General features: G+C 44.8%; 1 long non-coding RNA gene across 2 annotated transcripts; it reads left to right on the top strand.

The window, feature by feature from the left end:
* Positions 1 to 750: 750 nt before the first annotated feature.
* Positions 751 to 3759, top strand: LOC123130875 (uncharacterized). Of its 2 annotated transcripts, none has more exons than XR_006464033.1 (3): positions 751 to 1166; positions 1248 to 1587; positions 3661 to 3759. It is a non-coding gene; the product is annotated as an uncharacterized lncRNA (long non-coding RNA). The 2 variants fall into 2 exon arrangements; XR_006464032.1 differs by lacking the exon at positions 3661 to 3759 and adding an exon at positions 2327 to 2416.
* The last annotated feature ends 7486 nt before the right edge of the window (positions 3760 to 11245 follow it).

The following is an 11245-nucleotide window of genomic DNA, read 5'->3' on the forward strand; positions in this document are numbered from 1 at the left end:
TCTCGTAGTGGTGGAGTGTTGTAATGCCCCGAGACCGATGTGCCAGGTGTCGTCCAGTTATTCGCTGTCGTTGCCATGTCATTTGCTTGCGTGTTGCATTTCATCATGTCATCATGTGCATTGCATCGTCATGTTTTTGAAACTTGCATTCGTCCCGGACTCCTCGTTCCGTCCGTTGTCCGTTCTGAGCCCAGACACACTTGCACGCGTCCGCGGCATGTCCGAAATAGTATTTTATAAGTGGCCGTAAAATGTTTTCGGAATGGGATGAAAGTTGGCGTGTGGTCTTATTATAGTGTAGATAGACCGCATGTCAAGTTTCATCGCATTCGGAGTTCGTTTGACGCCCCAACGATTAACTATAGCGACAATATAGCCGGTCTAACGTCGGACGTTTTCGGTCTCCGGAAACAGTCGCCGGGCCTCCCTCTCTTCTCTTCTCTCAGCTCGAGACCGTCTACACAGCCCACTACCTACCGCCAGGTTCAACCTAACCTCTCTCGTCATCCCGCGGCCCTCCTTGCGCGCGCGTCCGAAAATTGTCCCGGACCCGACCCGGGCTGTCGCTACCGTTGTGTCCGGATCATCCCCAAACATCTACAAAACGTCTCCATTTTGTTAATTGGACTTCCTAACATATTTATTCTCGTCCGTCCGATTACGATCGGAGGGTCCAAAGCTTGCCTCTTCTAACCCCCCTACCTATATAATCAGACCGAACCCTAGCTTTTAGGCCACTTGTCCCTTCCATCCTCCTGCCCGCCGCCACTTCAAATCCTCTCGGGATCATCGCCAGATCCACCTCGTTTTTTCCCCATCCACCCAAATGGCAGTCTCCTGTGCCTTCCCGATCCACCCATCGATCCACCCCCACTGAGCTCCTCTGCTCAACCCCCCAGACCCAGTGTCGCCTCAGGACCCAGCAGGCCGCGCCCTCCAGCGACCCTGCTGCCGGCGACCACGACCAGGACCGGCCTTGTCCTGCTCCTCTCTGTCTTCTTCTCCTTCCTCTCCCGTTTTCTCTCTCTCTCTCACGTACCTCCCTCTCTCTCTCTCTCTCTCTCTCTCTCTCAGGTACTCAAGAGCAGCGCCATGGATGACCTCCTCCAGTCGACGCCAAGGCCCGCCTTCTGTAGTTCGGTGTCGCCGGAGTTCCCCCACCATCAGTAGGTCGCCGCACCTCTTCTCCGTCCTCTCCTTCCTATCTCTCTCTGACCTCCCCGCTCTCCCTCTCTTGGCCTGGACAGGAACAACGACGCCATGGCGCCCGGAGCTCGTCCGGCCCCTGCCACCGCGGATCCGGCGAGACCCTCCTTGAATATTGCGCCTGTGCCCTGGATCCGCCGACCCTGCCGCCTCCGGCGACGCCCTTTCCTTCCCCGCTGTTCCTCGTGTCGTCTCCATCCCGCGCGAGCCAGCGTCACGTGCTCCAGCGCCGCTGCTCCTCTGTCTTTCCTGTCGAACAGAGGAGACGCGCCCGTAGCCTCCCCGCCTCGTGCGTCTGGGTCAGCCAGCGCCAAGCCAGGCCCAATGCGCCAGATCCGGCCCGCCTGGCCTCCCCCCTCTTCAGCTGGGCCTTGGCCCTTGGTGAGTGCACAGCCGCCCCCTGTTACAGCCCATTGCCTTTTTTTCTACCCTGCGATTTTAGCAATTATGCAGTACTTTGGCAGTTTTGCAGATAACCCCCTAAGCTCCATGCATATCGTAACTCTCAAACCGTGCATCGCATGTAAATGTTTTATATATGAAACTTGACTAGAATTTCATCTAGTTTCATAATTTGCAAATTTCATCCATGTTTAAAATGTTGTTTGGTTAACTTTTTTCATATGCCATGATAAAATGATTTAATTCATAACTATTCAACCGTAGCTCCAAATTTAATAAACTTTATATGTAAATGGGGTAGAAAAATGCCTAGTTTAACATGGTGCACTCATCTTGCATGTTTAACAACTCTAAAATATGGTTTAGGGCAGAACAGTACCAAACCTAATAAATGCACATGAGGAGTTTCCGGAATTGTTGTTCATTGCTTCCGGCCTCATTTAAACTTGACTAGATAGGTAGTTTTACTTAGCTTCACCTCTTGCCATGTTAATCAACATTTAATCTTGTTGGGTACATAAACGAGATCGAACTAAATAAGTCACGTGGTGTTTCGTCAATATGCAACGGAGTTGCATATTGAGCTCCACTTAATTTGTAGGGTTGTTTGTGCATTTTGCCATGCCATGCTTCATTAAACCGGACATGCATCATGCCATGTTGTTGTAGTGGTTGTTTACTATGTTGTTTGCTTTCTTTTCGGTGTACTTCTTCTCAGTAATCCGGTAACGTCGTGTTGTGAGGATCCGTTCGACTACGTCCGTTTGTCTTCTTTATGGACTCGTTCTTCTTCCTTGCGGGATTTCAGGCAAGATGACCATACCCTCGAAATCACTTCTATCTTTGCTTGCTAGTTGCTCGCTCTTTTGATATGCCTATGCTGCGATACCTACCACTTGCTATATCATGCCTCCCATATTGTTGAGCCAAGCCTCTAACCCACCTTGTCCTAGAAAACCATTGTTTGGCCATGTTACTGCTTTGCTCAGCCCCTCTTATAGCATTGCTAGTTGCAGGTGAAGATTGGAGCTTATTCCATGTTTGAAACATGGATATTTTGTTGGGATATCACAATATCTCTTATTTAATTAATGCACCTATATACTTGGTAAAGGGTGGAAGGCTCGGCCTTATGCCTAGTGTTTTGTTCCACTCTTGCCGCCCTAGATTCCGTCATATCCGTGTTATGTTCCCGGATTTTGCGTTCCTTACACGGTTGGGTTATAATGGGAACCCCTTGATAGTTCGCTTTGAATAAAACTCCTCTAGCAAGGCCCAACCTTGGTTTTACCATTCGCCACCTAGCCTTTTTCCCTTGGGAGTCACACATCCCGAGGGTCATCTTTATTTTAACCCCCCCGGGCCAGTGCTTGTCTAAGTGTTGGTCCAAACTAGAGCCCCTTGCAGCGCCACCTCGGGGAAACTCGAGGGCTGGTTTTAGTTGTACGGATTGCTTATCCGGTGTTGCCCTGAGAACGAGATATGTGCAGCTCCTATCGAGATGTCGGCGCATCGGGTGGTCTTGCTGGACTTGTTTTACCATTGTCGAGGATGTCTTGTAACCGGGATGCCGAGTCTGATCGGATTATCTTGGGAGAAGGAATATCCTTCGTTGACCGTGAGAGCTTGTGATGGGCTAAGTTGGGACACCCCTGCAGGGATTTGAACTTTCGAAAGCCGTGCCTGCGGTTATGGGCAGATGGGAATTTGTTAATGTCCGGTTGTAGAAAACCTGAAGTTAATCTTAATTAAAATACATCAACCGCGTGTGTAACCGTGATGGTCTCTTCTCGGCGTAGTCCGGGAAGTGAACACGGTGTTGGAGTTATGCTTGACGTAGGTTGTTTTAGGATCACTTCTTGATCATAGTTGTTCGACCGTGCTTTTGCCTTCTCTTCTCGCTCTCATTTGCGTATGTTAGCCACCATATATGCTAGTCGCTTGCTGCAGCTCCACATCATACCTTTACCTTACCTATAAGCTTGAATAGTCTTGATCGTGAGGGTGTGAGATTGCTAAGTCCCCATGACTCACAGATACTTCCAAAACCAGTTTGCAGGTGCCGATGATACCGTGCAGGTGATGCAACCGAGCTCAAGGAGGAGCTCGATGAATATCTTGTCCTTTGTGTTGTTTCGTTCTAGTTGATCAGTAGTGGAGCCCAATTGGGGTCGATCGGGGATCTGTGTAGCTTTGGGGTAGTCTTATTTTATTTTGGTTCCGTAGTCGGACCTTGATTGTATCTAGATGGTGTAATGCTTTATTCATGTATTGTGTGAAGTGGCGATTGTAAGCCAACTATGTATCTTTGTCCCTTATGTATTACATGGGTTGTGTGAAGATTACCTCACTTGCGACATTGCTTTCAATACGGTTATGCCTCTAAGTCGTGCTTCGACACGTGGGAGATATAGCCGGATCGAGGGCGTTACAGGTGAGCTGCCAAGCAGAAGCTCTGCACCTGGGAGCCGACCAAGGCGACACTAGCGGGTGTTGCTCTCCTCTTGAGGACGTCATTGTGGTTATCCTCTCTGTGCCAGGGTTCCGGGTGAAGACCTAAGTCTGTTTTCGGGCTCGGCAACGGCGACACTTAGCACCATCCCCCTCCCGAGGTCACTGTCGTGGAGCTTAGGTATCCTAGTCGTGGGTTGTAATCTATCTTGCTTGTATTTTTCTCAACAACGTAGTCACATGCATTTATATTGTCCGGTCTCGGAATCTGCTTGTAAGTGTTCGGAAACATAGTAGAAAACAAAAAAAACCGTCCTACAATCAAGAACTGGATCACTATGAAGATGCATATAGAGGTATAGATCGGATCACTACTAACTACGAGTTGCAGCCGAAGAAGCGCTGGTGTAGGTCGTTGATGAAGTCTCTTGAACCATTTACGAACGACCCCTCAAACCAATGACCGAAAGTGTGTCTTCTCTACGGATTGCACGCATACACGTGTCACGGTCCGGCATCGCTTCACTATCCAAAGCTTGTTGTTGCCAAAGAACTAGAGGAGGGAGAAGAGAACCGTTGGAAATATGCCCTACAAGCACTAATATTGTATTCTTTATTTTCATGTTTATAATTCTATGCTATAACTGTTATGATTCTGGAATATGTGATTCAACGAGAAAATAATTAGCATGTGTTGAATGATAAATAGTAAAACCTGATTCCTAGTCTCGTCTCTGGGACTAGCTCAAGTGTTGTATATTGATCATGTTTTGCGGATCTTGGGATATCATTAAGTGCAACGATAGTCCCAAAACAATATTGAGAGTATGATGTTAGAAGAATAATCATATTGAATTGAGCCAACTTGTTTGTTATACTTTGAGATTTAATCGTCACAAGTCAATCGATACAACACAGAGAGTTAAATGTGCTTTAGTTCCTTGGACCTTGAGAGTATCGTAATCACTTCTTACCGGACGATAGACTTTGGTGTTGCTCAAATGTCATCTGTAACACGATGATCATAACGGCAACTTTCAGGTTCATCGGAAAGTATGACAAGGGGCTAGATAGCTCAATAGTGGGAATTGCTCCTCCGACGATGGAGAGATATTTCTAGGGCGCTCTCGGTGTGACGGCATCCATCATTGTCTGACCAGACATAGGTGACTAGGTCACAAGAATGCCAGAATATGTCAACGAGAAAAAGAACAAAACTGGTAACAAGAAGACTAATATAGTAAGCATGAGAATGACTCGGGAGCATACGGATATACCTTACCTCGAATGTTGTAAAGTATCTTGAAGCAAAGGGAATAACTCATGATAACTAAAGGTTCACTCCAATATAGACCTCCTCACAGCAACGCATGTCTACCACGATACAATAACATGTGTTGTTGACTGTGATCCCACCTCCCACGTCCCACACCCCCAGTGGCGAAGCCAGGATTTTCGACATGGGTATGCGAAGTTTTTTTGTACACAACGATATAATAAGACATAAAAGTTCATAACAAAACTGTAAATTATTCTTTGTAGTGACATATGTCCGTAACAATTTACCTATATTTCAAGTATAAGGAGAATTAGGATATGTCCCTACGATCGCCTTTTTGGAAGCGAGAAATGATGACATATTTCTTTATTTGCATCAAGAATTTACTTGAAAAGAAACTGACCAGGCAATCATATTAGTATTGGTTTCCAATAATTTAATTAAAACAAAATTAAGAAATAAAAACAATCATCTATTATGGTTAAACAATTTGGAGAAAAGATTAAAAAAATATGACAAATCATAATGAGATGAGACGATGGGTGAAATTGCGCACGCACAACGCAGCCGTTGGTGACTTGCCTGCTAGATGGGCTGTGCGCAATGTTTTACGATGCGCCAGTTCAATCCACGGAATCGTAGTCACACGTTGACTGGGAGGGCTGGTTCCTGGACTTCCATCAAAAGCCAGCGTCAAGCCTAAAGGACAAGGCCTAGTAGCACTGTACTAGCAACGTGGCAGCCCAATAAAGGCCCAAACGACGCTGAATCGTTCTCTTCTTCATTTCTCCATCCTGTACTCGTAACTAGACAGCCATCCGGTATATACATGCATATAGAAGCTTATATACTGATTTTTTTTTGCAAAAATCATTGGGTATGCATTGCATACCCTTGAATTAGCCTAGCTCCGCCCGTGCACACCCGAACCCACCTCCACCTTATCTGTACTTCCTCCGTGAAAATATCAAGCAGCAAATTTGCTTATATTCATCGGGATGTAGACATCCTCGCTTTAGCCGTGTCCTCCGCTCGACACGCGTCCTAAAGGCCCCACCCAGCACTTCCTCCTCTCTCCCCTTATCTCTTCGCAAATTCTCTCCAACCCCAGGTTTTCCCCGAAATCAGCATGTCGCCGCTTCATCCTCCTCCCTTTCTTCTATCTCTCTTGTCCTCTATCCAGCAAGATCTCGTCGGAGAGATACTACGGGGCATGCTGCAATGCGACGGTGGTTCGGCTGCTCCAGCCATGCTGCGACGACCTGCTGCGGCGACCTGCTACGATGGCGGTCCAGCTGCTCCAGCCATGCTGCGATGACCAACTGCGACGGCGGTCCGGCTGCTCCAGCCATGCTGCGGCGATGACATCTCGGTTGTGATGGCGGCTCAACTGTTGCGACATCCGTGACGAGCTTGCCGCGAATCCGTCAGAGTTTGCTATCGCGGTGGTGTTGCTGCGAGCCGCTACTGCGAATGGCGCCGGCCGACGATGCTCACAATGAGTGGTACTACGGTGGGCTGCCGTGCTGCAACGACGGCTCGAGGGTGCTTCGACGATGCTGCGACGAGGATGCTGCAAAGGTAGAGTGTTGCGAGCTGGTGCTGCCGGCTTTCTTCGATGCCATTGGAGTTTGCTACTCAGGCGAGAATGTGTGTGCGTTGTTTTGCAAAGAGGAAGAAAAGACAGACCATGCTTTTTTTTGCGGGAAAAGACAAACCATGCTGAGTTGACTTCCATCAATAGAACGGGAAGGAAGTCTTGATCGTATGGTCTAGAAGGTGGATGTTGTTTTGATGTCCTACATCCGCATAGCGCCTAGCAGCTACAAAACAAATTGCTCCTTCTGCTTATCTTTATCTTTACCTACTAATAAAGCGGCTATCGTTTCTGGTCGTTCGTTATTGAAATTATCCTTCAAGTTGGTTAAAATTACCCATCAATGGCATCCGTAAGTGGAAAAACGATTTGTTCTTTCGGACCAAAAACGACACCTCCTTCGTTGTTTTATAGGGTGCGACGAGTAAAGGTCACAAAATAAGAAGTAGTGGAGTGGTTGACTAATCGCTCTTTTAGCGGCGAGGCCAGGGTTCGATCCCCAACTTTCACAATTTTTATCTTTTTTTTTCTCACACATGTTCTACTCATGTATGCGTTCATGGGCCGGCCCATGTGTGGGGCTTCACTCCTCTGAGTTTTTTCATTTTACTATTTTGTCTTCTTTTCTCATTCTGTTTTCTTTCTTCTTTCATCTTTAAATTAATTTTGGATTTTCATATTCTAAAAGTTGCGAGTTTTCAAAAAAAAAGTCTAATAAAAAATATAAAATATATGTGAATTCAAACATGTTTAGAAAATCATTAAAAGTTTGCAGATTCAAAAAATGTTGTTGGTGGTTTTGCAAAACTGTTCGCAAAATTATAAAAAAAATCACAATTTTTAAAATATGGATGGGAAATAAAATCATGTTCATGATTTTGAAAAAATGAACGTGTATTCAAAACATATTCTATCCCCAACTTTCATAATTTTTATCTTTCTTTTCTCACACATGTCCTACTCATGTATGCGTTCATGGGCCGGCCCATGTGTGGGGCTTCACTCCTCTGAGTTTTTTCATTTTACTATTTTGCCTTTTCTTTTCTCATTCTGTTTTCTTTCTTCTTTCATCTTTAAATTAATTCTGGATTTTCATATTCTAAAAGTTGCGAGTTTTCAAAAAAATAAATTAAGTCTAATAAAAAATAAAAAATATATGTGAATTCAAACATGTTTAGAAAATCATTAAAACTTTGCAGATTCAAAAAATGTTGTTGGTGGTTTTGCAAAACTGTTTGCAAAATTATAAAAAAAATCACAATTTTTAAAATATGGTTAGGAAATAAAATCATGTTCATGATTTTGAAAAAATGAACGTGTATTCAAAACATATTCGGGAATCTGAAAAAAAATATCCATGAAATTTTAGAAAATGTTCACAATAATAATAATAAATAGTTGTTTTTTAATTTTGTTCCCCAATTTAAAAGAAAGTTCATCGATTCAAAATTTTTTTGTTGAGTCAAAAAATGTTAATGAATACGAAACCGGTTCATACATTCAACAAAATTGTAAACAAAACTAATGTTATGAATTTTTTGAGATAAAAAAAATGTTTGTCGTTTCGAAAAACTGTTCACTAATTCAAAAGTATTTTATGTCTAGAATTTGATTAGTCTTTCGAAAGTCTTTATATGTCTTGACGTTGGGAGTAGCTCGTGGTCAATGAGATTTGTTTTTAAAGTTTTAAACGTTCCCTTGCGCAACATAGTGACAAGTGTGGCATGCACTGGCAAACTCATAGCCTTAGGATTTACCATGTCGAGTGTATTGTGATCACGTGAACATCACGACCATCATCGGCTAGGGTGAGAAAAAAATGGCAACATGGTGAACCACTATGTGAAAATAGAATACGCTCATATATCAGGATATTGAGTCATACTTATTTGGTTAGCCATAATTTTTTATCTCCCGCGCACGGGCATATTTGCTAGTTTTTATAAAGCCTTGTAGACATTTTAGACAGCACACAATACAGATTAATTTTGGTTGTTTAAAAAGACTTATAAAAGTAAACGGATGGAGTAGATCATTTCTCCCTACCACCGCTCTCCGCCGATTCCTCTCTCTCCCCGGCGCGGCACCCCTAACCTCTCTCCTTTGATCCTCCATATTGGAGACGTCCTCCGCGTGCCTCCATGCGCCCCCGCATCCATGGGTCACCAGCTCGGCTCGGTGCCTCAGCTGCTGTGACGGCCCGGCGTCTACGCATGCTCCGCCTCGACTACCTCGACTTGGGCGCTGAAAGTTCAGTAAGGCACTCCTCCCTCCTCCTCCTCTTATCCTTCCCGCCGCTACCCGCGGCACCTCACGCACGAGCCCGAGGGCGCAAGGCACACCACCTCCGTGCCCCTTCCCCGGCGTCTTAGCGCTGTTCGACACCACCGCCCAACCCTCCGCTGCGGCAGGTGGCTGATGCGTTCCCCCCAAGCGACGCCTTGGCGTCCCTCTCCCGACCACGGCGGGATTCTTTATTGCGCCTCCATCATCTCTGTGAATTGTGCATTCCTCTCCTAGTTAAAATTGGGTACATCTTCTCTGCCCATTGATATGCAAGTAGTGTGTGCCGCTCTTCTGGCTGATACGCAAGTAATGTGTGTTGTGCCCATTGGATGTGATGAGTAATTGAGTATGCGTCAGATGTGAAAGACAAAAGCACCGCAATGAACTGCAGTTGAGTCTGACAAATAATTCTTCTTATAATAAAGTTTGAGGACTATTCATCTTCAGAGCTTACTTCGTGAACTCTATTTTAAAGTCCACTTTTATAGGAGTAAGTCTTCAGAGCTTAGTTCGTGAACTCTATTTTAAAGTCCACTTTTATAGGAGTAAGTACGGTGCCACAATCCTTTTAAAAATATGCTGATTGTGCTTGACTGTGTGGTTTTGATGTTGTGAATCAAAAGCTAATAATAATTTCCGTGTGCCTGCACGAAATCCTTTTAAAAATATGCTTTTAACACTGTTTGTATGTCAACTCTGAAATACGAATACAGCAAACGACACCATAAGGGAGTTTGGGTACTACTGTACATTTATGATCAGTTCCTCTGAATAAGCACTAAGCAATTCACACGACATTTATCCAAAATGAGGAACTGTTTTTGCCAACTGACAACCATCACTACAATTCAGTAATTTAGTTTAGGGTGAAAAACTAAATGACTTGATTCTTATACGATTAGAAGAATTATCTTTCTCTTTAGTGTGCATTTTGAATTAAATTAACAGTATGCATTTAACTTTTGGCAGTGCATGTGCAAGTCAACTTTAATGTCAATCACAAACTGAATGGCTCACATCTATGAGAAATGACATCGCCTATGGGCTTTAGCATACTTAGTATGTCAATAGGAGGAGTATCATGCCATACATGTCCGCTTGCGAGTTGTGAATAAAAGGACTAATAGACATTCTCAATTATCAGATGCATAAAAGAGCTGATAGTAGTTTCCCTGTGTTTATTCTGTCATGGAAGTTAACTATGGGTTCTGTCATATTCAGGGGTTCTGTTCAAAGAAGCACGTAGCTTGCCTTAATTCTTCTCGCAGGAGTTGTGCAGAATCCAGGACAATTTCTTCTTCCCATAACCATTTTGGTGTCCTGTTATGGAACCAATTATACATCACTCAGGTGCATCCACTGCCTGTCGTGGATCTAAGACTGACAGTAGAATGGGAGGTAAGTATGAGGAGGCAAGATCCTAGCTATGGAGTAGTTGTACACACGAGTTTTACGAGTTCAGACCCTTTTCGGAGGAAGTAACAGCCCTACGTCTCGGTGCCCTGAGGCGGTCGACTGTATTATATATGTGTGTGTGTGAGTTTACAAAAGTGCGAACCCTTGTCCCAGAGGAGGGGGTCGCTTATATAGAGTGCGCCAGGACCCCAGCTCCCCTCCGTTACACAGGGTTCAATGTTCATAAAGGTGGGGCGTTACTGGTAACGTCTACAATAAAGTGTTATAAATGCCCATAAAACTATGGTTTAAGTCACAACCGTTGCAGAGTGGAGGGCTTCTCATCTTCTGGTGGTCGAGTGTCTTCGAGGTGGTCGAGTGTCTTCAAGGAAGTCGAGTGAGCACATCTTCATGGTCGAGTGGATGATGTTTTCTCTTCGACTGCTTCTGATTCTTTGTAGAGATGTCCTTGGGGAGGGTATGTTGGACAGATCCATGACCCTACCCTAGGTACATAGCTTCATCATTAGCCCCCGAATGGATCAGGGTTTGAGTGGGGAAAGAGTTGGGAACACTTCCGACCCATTCTTTGTGCTACGAGTATATCTCATTCTGGAACAATGGGTTGA

This window comes from Triticum aestivum, chromosome 6A (genome assembly GCF_018294505.1).
Source record: "Triticum aestivum cultivar Chinese Spring chromosome 6A, IWGSC CS RefSeq v2.1, whole genome shotgun sequence".
In the NCBI taxonomy this organism is placed as follows: Eukaryota; Viridiplantae; Streptophyta; class Magnoliopsida; order Poales; family Poaceae; genus Triticum; species Triticum aestivum.